This window comes from Apis florea, unplaced genomic scaffold, assembly GCF_048593485.1.
Source record: "Apis florea isolate Af1SG1 unplaced genomic scaffold, ASM4859348v1 contig_1794_pilon, whole genome shotgun sequence".
NCBI classification, from domain to species: Eukaryota; Metazoa; Arthropoda; class Insecta; order Hymenoptera; family Apidae; genus Apis; species Apis florea.
In genome coordinates, this window is record NW_028256482.1 from 1,332,889 (window position 1) to 1,351,367 (window position 18,479).

Genomic DNA, 18,479 nt, shown 5'->3' on the forward strand with positions numbered 1-18,479 from the left:
GTGCTATTAAATAATTCTTATTATACAATAAAATCCATTATCTGAATGGATAAATAGATATGATTCTTAGGAATAAAGGAATTTTTCGATTTAGAGGAATATTTCTCTATCCTTAGAATTATTATTTTAAATAGATTCAATATCTATGTTATATATTGTGTTATAGTACTATATATTTATTATTAAACTAGGAATATTTATGTATATATATATATATGTATGAAAAATAATATATTTGAAAGGCAAATTTTTTATTTAAACTCCATTTCTTTAGTTATTTTTATTCATAAAAATTTTACTTTGCATAAAAATTAGCAATTTAGTTATTATATATTTATTCATATAAATTTATATTTATTATAAAATTAAAATAATTTTTTAAATTTTTGTATAATGTAATTAACTAAGATTAACAATAAGTAAGAATAACATATTAAATGATTTAAAATATAGTTAAATATGAGAACAATGTTAAAAATGGTTTAGGAAGAAAGCATAGAATTATCTGACAAAATGTATGAACACTCACTTGTCTATAAACTATAAATAAAATTACAAAAATAATAGTAAGTTTCATTAAGAAAATGCAGCCATTATATTATTTGCAACAATAAATAAAACTATAAAAATGATTGTAAGTTTCATTAAAAAAATGCAGCCATATTATCTGCGCATCGTAATAAACAACCTTTAAGATAGATGGCATTATTGATGGCGATAGAAATCAAGCTATGATTCAAAATTTTACGGTAAACAGAGGAATTCCATGTTTTGTAAGAATTGCCAAGGGAATTATGTAAATTTTAATATAACTGATTGAAGATAAAAGCCATCATCGTTGTTACATTCGCTTCCCACGTAGGGTGGAGTTGCAACTGATTTCCACGAAATATAGAAATTTACGGATAAGCCATCCATTCTTGAATAATTTTGCATAAAATTTATATGGCTTACGTAAACCTCAAATCGCAAACTTAATATTTTATGCATAAAATCAAATTTTACTTTCGTTATATACAGTGAAATTAAAAAATTCTAAAAGATGATATTTTTTTTAAAAATTGGACTTAATGATTTGAATTGTTTTGAAAATTTTATTGGATAATGTGTAAAACAAATTTTAAATAAATTATTATTAATTATCTTTTTTCGACTTTTTTATCTATGTGTTTAATGAAAATTTTAAAAATTACATTTTATAAATTTATATCAATTATAATCCATGCTAAAAATTTCATCACAATCGACTAACGCTGCTACAAATGATTAAGAATGATGAATATTGCATTTTTTTTTTAATTTTTAAATTAACCAATTTCAATAAAATCCTCAGCATATAATTGATCAGCATAAATCTTCAAAATGTATTTTTTAAATTTTTTACATTAGAGGTAAAAAATTTATATATTTATTATTTTCTTTGTCAATCTGAAAATTTTTTCAAAATTTTTCTTTTTTTTTTTGTGTGTGTACATGTTTCTCTTCTAACTTCTCAAAACAATTCAAATCATTCAATTCAATCTTAAAAAAATTATCATGTTATGTAAAAGATGTACCAATATTTAAAGCCATTATATGTTTATATATTCGTGACTCGCTAGATAATTTTAAATATGTCATTAAATTATTAATAGTTAATTTAAGATTTTAAAATTACAAGAAGAAGATTTTAAAATATATGAAGAAAATTGATGATTGGTTAAAATATCATGACTATGAACATTGATTATATAAAAGCTATAAAGAAAATGTTGGAATAACTGAAACGGGAAAGTTCAAATTATGAAATAAAATATAAAATGTTATTATAATAAATATAAAACTATATTTTTGTTGAATAAGTATAGAAGTAATATTTTTTAATAAAGATTCATCTATCTTATATATAATGAAATTTCTATATTTGCCATTAATCATAAAAAACGAAGACAAATATCAAATTAGACGAATATAAAATCAATTTTTCCATTAATGAAAAAAGTAATTAATTAAAAAAAGGAATAATCGTGTTTTCAATCTCGAATCGGTATCCAAATAAATGAAATTTTAAGCAGAAATTTCACTTTTATTCAAAAATTATAATGGCAGAAAGTAAATCATATAGTAAAAAACTTTTGATTAACGAAATAAATCTCGACATTTTCTTATCGAGAAAACTGGATTTAATAAAAAAACGAATGAATAGTTGTACTATTTTTATATTTTTTAAATATTTATTTAAAAAATATTGCAATTTTTTTGTAATAATATCTAATAATGTAATAATAATTTTAGATATAATTAATATAAATATAAACTCATTCAAGTATGTACTAGAAACTTTTATATTTTCACTGCACTTAATTATTGTTTTATATCGAGTTAAATTTTTATTATTTTTATTATTTTCAAATTGATTTCAATATAGTTATCCATTAAGAATATTTTATAAATAGAAGTATTCTAAGTATTAAAACGATTTTAATTTATCATTTATTATAGAAAGTTGAATAGAAATTATGTTTGGTTGTCGAAAGAAGAATGTGCTTAGCAAGCTATTTCAATTGAACCAGATAATGCTTTATCGATTAGACTGGTCAAAGCTGAAGGAAAACGGGTCTTCGATTTAAGTTTATGTAGTTGGTGAGTTATGTGTTCCATTTAATTTATGTTGTACAAACTTGTCCAGTAACTACCTTGTCTGGAATGTAGCAAAGTTGTTTTGTTTTTATCTATGAAAATAATTTCATAGGTTTTTTGAGATATTTCATTTAGCAGATAAAACTAAATAATAGATATGAGCAGAAATCTTGAGGTGAAGAAAATGAATAATTTAAAAAATACTACTTAAAATCTACTTCTAATCTTATTTTTCATTTCTGCTACAAATATATTCTGATATAAAATCATTCTTTCACTGTTATATTATAACAAATTACATTTCAATATTGATTTTATTAAGAAGTTCCAATTTACATTATTAACAGGATCACATCTTTATCCTTTTTTCTTAGAAAATCTATCTACGTAAATATTTGATATTTACAATATAAATATAAAATATAACTTAAAATATATTCAAGCTTAAAGCATGTCATTACGTTTTGCATAACATAATCTCACATTGTAATAATATCTATTATTTATAAAATTAATATACTACTAATTATAAGTATACATTATATATATAGCTATGTCATTCATGGATTTTTTTTTTATTTAATAAGCTTAATGTAGCATCAACATCATAAATTATTAGCGACTTATAAAAATTTACAGAGTTACTATAATTTGGTGAAAAGCTCTGGCAGAATCTTATTAGGGTATCCTGATAATCAGTAGATGAGTTGGCTTCATTGAGGCTATTATCAATATCCAACTTCCTCCTAATTTCATTATAATTAGAACAGTAAAAAATGATGTGGTTGGTGTTCGTATGTTACATTTTTCATATATTGTTGATTGGCTTCTGTTGAATAGATATAGATGAGAGAGTTTGCTATGTCCAGTTCTGATAATTATCATTTGCTATCTTCGGTTGAATTTTGGGTTCATTTATAAATCGAAGAAATTTAACTTTTTTTAAAAAATTATCAGTTTTTTAAAATGTAATCAGGAATTAAGTAAATTTTTGTTTGATAATTAGTTTATGTTAATTTGTGATTTGATATTGAAATAAAATTAAACTAATCGAATCGAAATTAAATAAATTGTTAAGCTGATTTGATAGTTTAGGCTAATTTTTTAATTTGACTGATCGTGATTAAAGTTGATTAAAATTAACTTAACTTGATATAACCTAACCTAAACTGTTCTGGAAATTTTTTGTTAATAATTTTTTAATAAATGACAGTCGTTGAATATTTTCACAATAGAATGATGACCATATTAAACAACTAATAAGATCAGTAAATAGTATCTTTTTGTAAATAATTGCTGATATTATTTTTAGCATCTATTCGATATATTTCTCATTTAATTTTTCATAAATATACATTTAAAGATTTCTGATATTGCATGATTAATTTAAATTTATGGATTAATTCCAAATATCTAAAATTGGAATAAAATCTATTTTTGTTACACGTTGAAAAAAGGAAAAAATCTAATATCTTCGAAATTAATGGTTTTTAGATCCATGTTTATCAATATTTTTTTGCTACATATTCTTGAAACTTTGCAACAACTTTTATAAATATTCTTCTAGATGTCAGACCATGTACAAATTCTTCAAAAAAATAATGCATATTCATCATTTTTTTATCACAATGAACGTCATCAAAACTATTGCGTTCACAATTTTTATACACTGCGTAGTAATATTAATAGACCAATGTAAGAATTTATTACTACTCATTCGATGTACAAAATATTTTTATCTCATAACGTAATTTTAAAATATACTGCATATATTCTGCAAAATAAAATTTCTACGAAATGGTAATGTAGGAACGAGTTGGTCATTTCGATTAATAGATACATACGAAACAATACGGTAGTCATGCTAATGTGTTCGTCATAGTACTCATTCTTGGAATAATCCTTTTAAAGTATCCTGTATAGTATATTGCTTCCATAAATAATTGTTAAAAAATTAAACTTATCATCTTCTCTATTCAATCTCACGCATTATTTTCTCGTTAACATGCATTATAAATATTATATTTCCACTTCTTTTGCATCGTATAAGGTCATAGTTTCCTTTACCATTACAAGAAACTAGCTGTGTGAAAGTTTGTGCTTATAAAAATATTAAATACTTTCGATTCAATTTAAATTAAAATCAACTATATTTTTAATAAAATTTATACATTATCTATTATAAAACATTAAATTTTCTAGCTATAAATAATTAATATTTTTATTTTTTTTTTGCAATTGTTTTCGATTATGAATGACTATTGAAAATGAATACATATTTTATATATATAATTAAAAAATTAATTAAAATTAGAAATAAATATCATTAATTGGTATTGAGAAATTATTGATTCAATTTTATTTTGAAGTAACAAAAACTTTATATCTTCTTTTATATCTTTTTATAGATTTTGACAAGTACAAACAAAAAATTTTCGATTTTATCTGTCGAAATTCATTGATTCGAAGTTATATACATGTAATGTTTCGTATTTCTACGATATTTTATAGCTTACAGGATGTTTTCTGTACATTTTGATTGAATGATAGATAAAAAAAAAAAAAATGGACAAATATATATAATGTATCGAAATTTCTATTAAAATGTAATTAAAAAAAAAATTTATTGAAAACTTAAATTTATTAGAAAGAAATATTTTTTACATAAAAGATATTTGCATTATAATAATTAATAGTATAATAATTAAACTGCGGATTTTTATACAAAATTAAATTTGCGACTAAATGGAAAAACAGCAGGAAACAAAGAAATAAAATTTCAATAGAAATTTATTTTATTTCATAAATATAATATATATTATATTTTGAATATTTCGTGTCCTTTTTCAAGCTTTTGCATTTGCGCTTCGTCTAAGTCTTAATATATTTAAATTTTATATAAGTATCTGCATTTTAATAATAACAGTCAAGAAATAAGTATTTAAAACAAGTATTTCAAACAATATTATGCATATTTTAAGTATTTTTAGTATCTTTATAAATCAATAAAAAACAAATATGTAAAATACAGTTATCTCTTATCATGAAAATTAGAGATATTTCATGAATCACACTATACATTATATATATCTTAATCGATAATGTAAAGTGGTTAATGTAAAATCATAAGTCATAGTGTGATCGCGCACAGATATTATTTCTTTTGATGAATGGATCGCCGATTCATAAATAAAGTCTAATTGAAATTGAAATTCTTGTTAATATTTACTGCGTTAATACGGATTATTAAGCATTATCAATATGGAACTCGTTTTATTTTTCGCTATTTATTTTACACTATTTCTAAAATATTGTACTTATATTATTATATGGAAGCTATGTTTTGGAAAATATATATATTCTAGACATTAAAAAATAGACATTTTTTTTTTTCATTAAGTTAAAAAATATATTTACAATCAATTCCTTCCAAGAAATTATAAATAATTTACATTTATATAATATACATTATATTGTGACACGTAAAATAACTTATTAATAATATAATTATTAGTAGTTGCATTTGTACATAGATATTGCAATCGCCGTTATAATTCATAATTATGTTAAGTTTGATTGCTGTATTCGTTTATTAAGATTAAAGATAGTATTATTTTAAGATTAGTTTATATTTTTTGTGCTATATTTCTATTTTGATATCATGAAAAATTATATTAAATTCAAAATAATATACGTAATCTTGAAATAAATTATAAAAACTATTTTATTAAAATAATCAAGAATATTTTCTATTCTTTCTTTCTTTTTTTATTCCATATATCGAATAATATGACCAAAATTTTCATTTTCAATTTTTAAACATCATTTTAGTGTATATAGAAAAAATCTTTTTGTACAAGAATAGCTATTTATTTTATATAAATTATATAAATTTGCTTTCAAATATTTGCTTTCAATAAAGTGTTTAATAAAAATTTTTAAAGGAATATTTTTAAAATATTCACCACAATAATTAATATTAATATTTAATGTAATATAAGTTAATGTATAAAAATAAGTTTAATTTCTTACAAAAAAATTTATATTAATATAAATAATAAATTATGATATTTTTTTAATTTATATTTTAAACGTATAAATTTTTATATTTATTAATATTATATAGATTCTATATATTATTTAAAATTCTACTTGATAATATTTTTCAATATTTAATATACAATATAAAAATATATATATTGTATATAATAATATTGAATATCATTTAAAATTCCATTTGATAATTTTCATTTTTTAATATACAATATATATTTAGATAAAAAAATATATATATTGTTTATAATAATATAATATATGTATAAATATATTTTTATTTAAATAAATATATTAAATATTGAAAAATGAAAATTACCAAGTAAAATTTTAAATAATATTAAAAATCTATATATAATTATAATTTATCAATTTCTTAATTAAAATATATTTTTTATAAGTATATTAATAACATTAATAGTAAAAAATATCAATGTTTGAACGAGTTTTATTTTATTTTCGTCATTATATCATTCCTGTTCTTATTTACTATGCATAGTTCGAATGGTTTCGTGTACATTCATATAATTACTGCTGTATAACTGCAAATCCTAACTGTAAATCTCAACCAGCCGTCTATGAACACCTATAATAACTACAATTGTAAACGAGATGTTCGAGAACGATTCGAACTGATTGCATCGCATTGGTTATATTTATTGGATTTGCATACTTCGTAAATAGGAGGCCTTAATTGCGTGAAATATGTATTGTAACCTAATGAAATAAATACCTGTTGCTACAAACTAAATTACTTTGTTCAATGTAACAGTATGATCTTCTTACAAATGAATTTCAATATACTGAAAATTCCATTTAATGGAATGTCGATTATCCGAATAATTGAAAAGGAGATTATTTGTAAAATATCTTTTCGAATAATCGATTACAAAAAGTTAAATTTGTAAATATATCAAAAAGTAACTAGAAATTAAATAATTTTCAAATAAATGTTTCAATTGATTATAATCAGTAATTTAATTAATTTGGTGAAAATTAATCATTTATTTCAATAATCTCATTTCTATTAAGAATAAATAATGCGAACATTCTGTATATATAGATAGAATGCGTGAGAAGTTAATAGTTATTAAAAAATAGAAAATAAGTTGTTTGTTATTTTTAAAAAATATGAGCAAAACTTTAGTTTTATATATATATATATTTTTTTAAATTCTCTACTTTTTTATTTATTTTCCTTGTTAAATAATAATCATAAAAAATAATATTTAAAATAATCAATGCATATTTAAATATATGAAATACTTAATATTTTAAATAATTATTATACGTCTAATATGCCTTGACAAATTATTATTTCAACTAATAATTTCATTTGCTTGCATTATGTATTTCAATTTATAATAATACAATATGGAAGTAATCTTCAAATATTATTTCATTTCAATCACACATTTATTTTAATATATTTAATCATTTTTCTTCGAAATATATCGAAGTATGGAATAATAGTACTAAAAAACTTGAAATACTTAAAGAACAAGCAAAAGACACGTTGTACATTTTATAAATACGTGGTCCTGTACAAATAACAACCTCATATTTCATCTATTACAGGCTGTTTACAATTAGCATTGAAGTATGTGACACGCGGGTGCCGCAAATTTCTCACTAACGGTGTAACTAATTTCGTTGAATAGGATTTAATGATGGTGGTGATTTAATTCATCAAACAAGGTTAGGCGATGTTATTCATCACAGCCGCTGCTAGATACTTACGTAGATCTCCTTTAATTTCTTCCACGAAATTCTCTTTGCGCTTTACCAAGAAACATGCGAATAGTGTCTGTGTAACAACATGCTTCTGTTCTTTATAATGTTTCTAAAATTATACACGAAATAGATTCCCCGAGAAATGAACAATGGTGGGTATATTTCAAACAGAAAGTGTTATAAATAATTACATTAAAATAGTTTTGTTCGAAATGAAACAATATTTGAAGATTTATTTCACGAATAATGATTAATCATAATGATTAATATGTGTGTATGCAAAACATATGAATTTAAAATTTAGCAAATTAAAATATTAATTAAAATGATAATTTTTTAAGAGATACTAAAAGTAATTATTTTATGTTTCTATTATAGTGATTATATCAAATATTATTTTTTATATTATGATTTTTTATGATTGATATTATTTATTGAAAAAATAAAATATCTATATAAAGTAGAATATATTAGATAATAAAATTTAGATATATAATATAGAACATGTATACAATATGTATACAAAAAATATAATATTTCAAAGAACATTTTTTTTTTATATTTTTTGAATATTAATAATTAAATTTTTGAAATACTTTCAGTTATTTCATAACATTTAAATACGAATATTAACTAATTAGATAAAATTTTATGAAAATAATATTCAAGTATTTCATTATACCGAAGCATTTATTATACCGAAGAAAATATTTAATTATTCGAAATTTATATTTATCAAATCAAATAGTATCAGATAATATTTTTTAATCACTATAAAAGCAAAATATTATTTCAAATTAATCGTAAATAATTAAAAAAAAAATTGTGCAAATATTTTCATTATAATTGTTATTATTATTCAGAATTGGAAATGAGATATCTCATCTCATATACATATATGTGTTTATAATTTTTTAAAAATTGTCAAAAGCAGCATTGTGAATTAATTTGAAAAATAATTTATTTTTACAGATCTTATTTATTATAAAAGTATATTCATATTATAATAATACATATATATATATAAGAATATTATAACATAATATAAACATTATTCGTATTAGTCTAACATATTTAAAGAATTATCAAATCTGAGAGAAACGATTGTTTCATGTTTTATATAAAATTGAATATACAATAATGCATTATAAATTCTCAAAAATAATTGAAACTATTTCATAAATATCTATTATTATTTAACTTAATTTTTATTTAACTTATTAAAATTTTCTGCTTTATCTCATTTTACATTATTCACAATTTCGTTTAATAAAAAAATATTGATAATTATATAAAAAAAGAATGTATCTCAATGCATTTCAATATTTGATCTTTGTCAAAAACAAGATTTTAAACAATTTTTTCATGTAAAGTACTATTCGATTTTAGTTTCAAACATACAAATATATTTTTAACACTATAAATGTAAATATTATATATTTTTTTAAGAATTTGAATAAAATTGAAAATAGATTCGAGTCAGAATTTACAACGCTTAAGAAATATTCAATTTAATTTCTTGTATCTTTTTGATAAGTGTTTTGGAATTATGATTGCGTTATCTTATCGAAAATTTTTATGATATTATTATAATATATTATGTTATAACATTTTAATAATTATATTGAATTCTTAAAGTTTGAAATTGAATTTCTTACTGATATAAAGTAATTGAAACGATGTGATCTCATGACTTTAACTTCAGAGAAACTCAAAAAATAATATTAATTTTTCTAGAAACTGGTTTTGCGCAATTAAGGAGTTATATTGTTTTTCGTTATGAAACAGTATGATAAAGATTCATAATCATGTATAGTGCTTAGAATTATGAGATTTTCTATTAAAAATTTTAGAACCCTAGAACAAATTAAATATGAATATCTGGATAATGAAAACCGGTCACGATTTCATTAATTCTTCCTATAACGGATAGTATGACTGCATGATCAGAAGGACCAACATATAAAAACATCTTGTTTTATCATTTCGAGAAAGAAAAATATGATGCTAACTGGTAATAATACTCCTTTTGCTATCTCATAGAACTAGACATTTATTTCAAATAATTTCAAGTTTATTTCGTGAAATGTTAAATAAATAATTACAAATATATTTATTTATTTTTCAGATGAAATATTTACATCAATTCAAAAAGTTTTTTTTTAAATATCATTTTAAAAAATTTTCATATTATTATTTCAAGTATACCGACTCTGTTAATTTTGATTTAATATTGATTTCAAATATTAATATCAATCAATAATTATATATAAATATTAAAATTTTTGCATAATCAATATTACAGTAAAAGTTTAAATTGTTTATATTAGATATTATTAATAAAATAAAATGTCATTAAACTCTAAAAGTAATATTTTATTATAATAATACATTTTAATGAATTTTAATTTTTATTTATTTTTATTATTCCTTTGATTTTTTAAAATAGACATAAATTAAAATTAATATTTTATAAATATTTTATATACGTTAGAAAAAATTATATATGGATATTATAAAACATAAAGTCAAAGTCGACTAATAAAATATAAATGAATTATTTATTTTTTTAATTTCTTTTATAGAATATACATATCACTTTAATAACATCAAACTATTATACATTCATTTTGCAAAATGACTATTATATAAATATTTGGCAAATAATAAGTGTGTCATTCATTAATCATTGGTTGTCGTCACAAATATGCTTCAAATAATCAAATAACAAAGAAAAATCAAGACAAGAATCTTTGCAGAAAGAAAAAAAGAAAGTCACGTCATTGGTTAAAAATGAGACAATAGCGAAAATTTTATCTTCTTTCGATTTAATCCCAAGACATGAGGTGCTCAGATACGGCAATGATTAATCGATAACTCTGTAGGTCGATTAAAATAGATCCCGAGGACAGGATTTCGGGGTGATGCGTGAGTGGAATCGTGATTTGGAAGACCGCCAAAATTCAGCAGTTTCAGCTGCGTGGGCAACAAAAGGCCTTGTGCACAGAGCAGACGCATCGGGAGGGATTGAAATAGGCAATTAGGGGCGCTACGAGTTTGGAAAACCCGGCATATACGTACTTGCCATTATTCATTATACTTTTCTTCTTCTTCTTTGATTCTTTTTAATGTGATTTCAGTTTAACGATCGAGGAAAATCCGTTAATTCACGATGCGTTATCTTTTAAACGTAATTTCAGTGTAATTATAGTAGGAATTACCGAGTTTCTTATTTCCACGAAAAAAAAGTTTAAAATGGAAGCGACACGTGTATATCTCTATTCACAAATTATTCTATTGAATATGAATTAATAAATGTTTAATATTTCAATTACATAAAATCTATTTTTAAAAAGTTAAAAATATATAGATTGCTTCAAAAACAAACATGTTATTTTACCTAAATATGGAAAAGGTAAATATAAATCTGAAATTTGAAATGAGATTATTTGAAATATCATTTCAAGTAACATGTTTACTTGAAAATTGTTTAAAATAATTATGAGAATAATTAAAACGTATTTAACAGTCTATCAATGATGCTAGTTCAATTGAAATGTATTGTAAAAATATATAATTGTATATTAATAATTATATGAATATATAATATTTAATTTCATGTGAATTTAATGATATATTATAATACAAATTAAAGGTGATTCGTGATCATTCGTTACCTAATTGTTAATTAATTGTTATAATATTTTAAATAATATTATTTCATAAGTGTCTACAATTCTAATAAAAAGAATGTTATTAAAGTCTATTTTGTATTTAAATTTATGTTTGTTTCGATTCGATAATTTATTATTATTTACACAATATTATTATTTGAAATTGTTATTATTTCAGTAACATTTATGAAAATAATTGTTTCGAAACAAATGATTTCTTATTTCAATTTCAAATAAAATTTGTTCAAATCCAAGAAGAAGTTTTTTCGAAATATATAAATACTTTTGTAACAGAATCTATTTTAAAAATTATCTAAAAAAATTGCTAGAAGATAATTTCCTATAAATTTCCTAATAATACATACAATTATATTGACGTTATTCTTTACAGTTTTTTTTATTATTTATATATATGTAAAATATCTGTCTTCCGCATAAATCATTTATGGCATAATAAAACTTAATTATTAAACATTTAGATAGAAATTGATTTACCACGAAATAAACGATCTTCGATATAAGAATAACTTGTAATAAATGTTTACTTTGGTAAAGAAAAATGTTGATTGCAGTTCTGCGAATAGTATTTATTCATATAAAATTTTGAAATAAACAAATGTTTATATATTGATATAAACAGATGTTTATATAAACAGTTGAATCACTTTGAATCATTAATAGTGTTTTTATATAGTATATTTTATATAGTATTTTATAATTTGATCAATGTCATTTAATTAACATATAATTTTTTACTGAAAATTATCAAAAGAAATAAAATTATCAAAATATGTTATATATTTAATCAGTTTTTCATTTTCATTTTTTGACTGATATTTTTTGAATAAATATTCATATTTGTCTAATTAAAATTTATTATTTTTATTATTTAAATTAATATACACTATATTATATTTATTTTATTAACTTATTATTTAACTAATACACACTTTATTTTATTATATTTATTTTTGCATAATTTATATTTTTTTTACTACTAAATTGAAGAAATTAATTTTTAAAATAAAATTCAACTATTAATATATTTATTCTTATCAAAATTTATAATTCTTATAAAAAAATTTAAAACATTTAACAAAGCAATATCAGTGATAAGACATTTTTGTTTTTTATTAGATTATTTATTAAATAAAAAATATATAATAATTACATTTTTTTACAGAATTTTTAATAATATTTATATCGTTGAAATTACAAATATTCTCATAAATTTCATAAAATTTTATATTTATATTATTTATAATATTCTATAAATATGTAAGCAAAATTATATAAAATTGATACAAAATATTTGTTTGCATGATTGAAATAATAAATGTAATAAATTTTTTTCATAATATATAAAGAAAACCACAAGGCAAATTGATACAAAGAAATTATTCTAATATGCTTGTATTTTTAAATATTTTCTCGTTAAGTAGTTAATTTCAATAAAAATTAAAAAAATTAAGAACATATTAACTTGCTCCAGTCTCTTCTATGTATTACATTTCATCTCTCCATTATTATTTATTATTTATTTTTATGTTATTATAATATACGTCTTCAAAAGAAGAATAATATTAATTTTATTATTTCTAATTGCTTGTAATTAAAGACAATTAAGAATCAATTCTATATTAATATAGAAATTGCCTTACTATAGTACATATTTAGATTTCATTGTGACATAACATGTAATATTTGTATTAATGCCAAAAAGTATGTCGAAGTATATCTATTAATCACAAACATTAAAATAAATATAAATACATACAAAGAGGAAGTATATATTAGTTTATTGTACTTTATATTCAGAATGAATGAGAAAGAATGAATGAAATATAATATATATAGTATTTTAATTTAAATTTACAATCAATTTTTTATTTATTTTCTAAAATGTAAATAAATCGTTGTATTATTGTCTCATTTATTATTTCAAATGATTCTGAAATTATTATTGTTTTTAATCGAAACAAAAAATTGTTTATAATTTTGAAAATATTAATTTTTTTATAAGAATTGTTTATTAAGAATATTAATAAAATATTTATTTATTTATTGAAGATTTCTTTTTATTTAAAGAATAATATTTATAAAAAGTTATGAACTTTTCCATTCTATATAATTGTATATAATTGAACATAGAAAAATAATAGTAAGATTTACATATAAATTAATTCATATGATTGATAAAAGGATTTTTAATATGAAAAATAAAAAGAAATAATTTTAACCTAAAATTAAATAAATCAGATTTATTTGTTTATAATTTTCTAATAACATGTATAAAAATAAATTCTCTTAATATTAATATTATAGTTAATATTATAATTCTCTATATTAATATTCACACAAAATTTTCTTTTATAAAAATGTTTAAAATAACTATTATAAAATATAAATTTAAACTAAAATAATTAATTTTCTCGCCCTTCTATAAAATTTAATTTTTAATTTAGTTATATAGTATTACATAGAATGATAATATTATAAACATTATACACTATTATAATACTAGTAAATTAAGATAATTTTTATAATGATACATTTTTTGAATAATAGATCAGATATTTTGGAAAATTTTATTTAAATCTATAAAATTTTGAATAACTATTAAAAAGGCGATTCTAAAAATTGAAACCATATTTATTTCTATTTCTCGTTTCAACTAACGCAAACTTAAATTATTTATATAAATAACTTAATAAATAACTAAAAAATAACTCATTCGACATTTTTGTATACCAAGTTTTGTATTTATCTTACAACAAAACAATAGAATCGATTCTCTTATATCCACAATATAAACTTGTAAAAGATATTTCACAAATATATTAACTCAGCCTTAGTTTCTAAGATATTCGCAAAAATTATATTATATATTCTCAACGATTATGATATATTATAGTTAAGATTCAATTTCTCGTACTAATTAATTAATTTCACTGGTAATTTTTTCCAACAAAATCAATCACAGAAAATGAGGGCGAGAAAAAATGACCGAAACATTAAAAGTGTTATCAACTCGAGAATCAAGGTCGCCTAAACAAATATTTACACACAAATCCTTTTCCTTCACGATTTCAGTCCGCTGAATTTCCGCCCGTGGTTATATTCATATTTTATGAAACGCTCGGCTGTATTTCACTGACGATTTCAACTTGAACTGTTCCATCGTTTCGCAGAAACGAAACGAAACGAAATGAAACGATACGAAATGCCAACCAAGTCCATGGACTGCTGCGACGCACTAACGGTTGCCACGTTTGTCATTCTGCCAGAAATCCGCCGTCCTTTGTTGCACCAAATGTTACGCGTACATTTCCGGCATGGTTGCATGAGAGTAAATCGAGAGCGGAGTGAACGATTGTGCCAAGCCAAGGTGCAACAAACGGGATTTCATAAAATAATGACGTCAATCGGTGAGTGGGGAGGGAAAAAAAGGAGAGAAAAAATTGGAACACTTGCTGCTTGCGAACGCAATATTACGTCATAAAATATTTCTCGTTGCCAAAGCTTTCACATACGAAGACGTGAATTGTAGTAGGGATCGGAAGTGATGGATGAAACGAAGAGTTACGATGTTATTGGAAAAAATTGTTTCGAAAATGATTTGTATATGAATGATTACTGTTATACGTAAACGTTTTTAGGAATATTATTATGCAAATTAATTTTTTTCCTTTACCGTGTTTGTATTTGAGATTCATGTTTCATGGAAATAAACAAATTACACGCGTATTATTATTGTCATTGAAGCGAATCGAGGATATTTGTATTATCTCATCTACCAATTATTGGAAATGAAAAGAATAAATACATATGTGTATCTAAAGATGATTCATTAAGGTGTTATTTGAATATGTACCATAGAAAATTTTTATAAATACATCTGTGTTATATAGAATACGATTCCCAAAACTGAGTAATGGTTTTACATGCAATAATAAATAAATAAAAAAAAAAGAATAACGTTTTTTTTTTAAGTTTTCGAACAAAGTAAGTTAAAACTTTTCATACAAATGAAATTGATTGATTTCCAATTAAATATGAATGAATTTTTTTCATTTAAAAATTATTTTTTCATCTCGAATAAGTTTTCTAGAAAATTAAATTTAAAAATTCGATGTTCAATCTCAATTTTTAAAGAATTTTATTCTATATTTTTGCTTATGTCTATATAAAGTAATTATCTATTAATAGTTCATTTGTAATCAATAGCGAATTAGTTAATTGTATTTACATATGAAAAAATTTTAAACATTTAGATACTTAAAAATAGAGCCTTAAATGAAAAAATATTATTCTTTTTTTCGATTTTTGGATATAAGATTATCAATTGTATTATAATTTCGGAAACATTTTATATAAATTGTCATATAAAATATTCCACAAATTGCAAATTAGTATAAAAGATAAGTCATCTTAGATATTAAAATATTTTTTAAACTGTTGTTTATATTGAAAAATATTTCAAACAAAGTATTATTTGATATTATTAGAATTTTTGTGAATAGACAAAATTTTTAGACATATTTTTAATACATTAATCAATGTAATATTAATTAATTAAAAGAATTAATTAAATTCTATAATTTTTAGGATAAAGAGAATATCTATATTTTATAAATTAACTTTATTTTATCATTTTTTTATCTATTATTGTTCAAACTTTTTGAAATAAAATATAATTTGATTACAAAATACTGCAGATAAAAATATTGATTTTAATTTTATTTTTCATCTTAATTTATTTTGTATAATCATTATAATCATGTAGTATTAAAATTTTATAAGACAATAAAGTTGACACTTTTATGTAATATTACATATTGTTATACATAATCTTGAAACTATCTTGAAATTTTGAAATCTTCATGGAGCTTATTTTTTTTTTTAATTTTTAAATTATCAAATATTTAAAATATTTTGGATTTTCAAAATGATTATTTATGCAATATTTTTTTCAAATTCAATAATTAATATTTAAAATCATTAGTAAATTTAGTAAATTTCTACTGGTAATTTTTTATGACTCATTTTTATTTCATAAAAAGATAATAAATTTTCTAATTATTATTTCTAATTATTAATTTTTTACTAATTTCCAAATCTTAATAAAATTCATTTATTATTTTAATTGTATTTTAATCTTCTATTATATGTAATACATGAGATGTAATATATTGTACATAAGAATAATTGAAATCTTGCAATAATTAAAAAAAAAAAATTGATTCATCGAAAAATAATATAAAAAAATATATATTTAACGTCAGTCGTAAATGCGAACAATTGCAAGGATTACGAGAGCAAAATTTTCTGACTCGTGATGTAGTTTTTCTTAGAAATTTATTACAGTGTACACACAATATATTTGCTATATACCAAAGACATCAATAGATAATCTCTTTTTTATATGTGTAGAAGTCTAATAGTATTGACACTCTTTTGAAATGAATGAAAAACGATGAATATTATTATTTCTGTATAATACATAAATATTTCTTAATAATAATTAAAATAATGGGATTAAATGAGAATTTTTATTCAATTAAATTAATATCATTAATAAATTTTTACAATTTATGAGTTAATTGTATTAATAATAAACTTTTTTATACAAAATAAAAAATAAATTTTACTATAAAAATTACTTTTTTAATGATTTTACATAAAATTATTAAAAAATTATTTGTGATTAAAATTTATATAATTTGTTTATTCATCAATAATATTATTATAATTAGTAAATAGTTTTGTAAGAGTATTTATGATGAGAATTTGATATATTAATATATCGTAATATAGAAATTATTAATGTTGAAATGAAACTTTAAAGCAATTTTTATTTCCTTTTTTTTTAACTTTTGTTTTTTCAAATTACATTATAATTCATAAATATATATTTTTGTTTTTTAATAGAAACTTCAAGTATTTTCTTTTTTTGTATTATTAATATTTTACAAAAAATCATAATATTTAAAATATTTAATGAATTAGAAATCCAGGAAAAGTATTTTTAATCAAATTAATTATTTACGAAAAAATTATTTTTTGAAGTAGCAGAATTTTGTAGTTTTCAAAAGCATTAATCTTTATTTACTGACATGACGTTTTGCATACTTATGAAGTGATATCAGTTTAGCATATCTCAAAAAAAAAAATTTTTTATTTAATTATTTTTATTTATTTTATTTTATTATATTCAAGTATTTTTCAAGCTTATAATCAAACTTATAAAATAATTCTTATATTACTATTAAAAATAAAATTTGTTATTAATTTTTTTATGTTTATAATGTTTATAATAATATATATTTATAAATATTTATATTAATAATATATTGTATTATATAAATACAAATATTAAATTTTCATACAATTTTCATA

The 18,479-nt window shown here is 20.3% G+C and overlaps 2 long non-coding RNA genes across 2 annotated transcripts; one reads left to right on the forward strand and one right to left on the reverse strand.

Annotated features, from left to right (window-relative positions):
• The first annotated feature begins 8,158 nt into the window (after nucleotides 1–8,158).
• LOC147658633 (uncharacterized) lies at nucleotides 8,159–10,774 on the forward strand. Its single transcript, XR_015293588.1, has 3 exons — nucleotides 8,159–8,558; nucleotides 10,260–10,420; nucleotides 10,535–10,774. It is a non-coding gene; the product is annotated as an uncharacterized LOC147658633 (long non-coding RNA).
• A 2,739-nt stretch (nucleotides 10,775–13,513) lies between these two features.
• On the reverse strand, nucleotides 13,514–16,052 carry LOC147658634 (uncharacterized). The gene is made up of 3 exons (XR_015293607.1): nucleotides 15,145–16,052; nucleotides 13,742–13,818; nucleotides 13,514–13,644 (listed from the first exon to the last, which is right to left on the reverse strand). It is a non-coding gene; the product is annotated as an uncharacterized LOC147658634 (long non-coding RNA).
• Nucleotides 16,053–18,479: the final 2,427 nt, after the last annotated feature.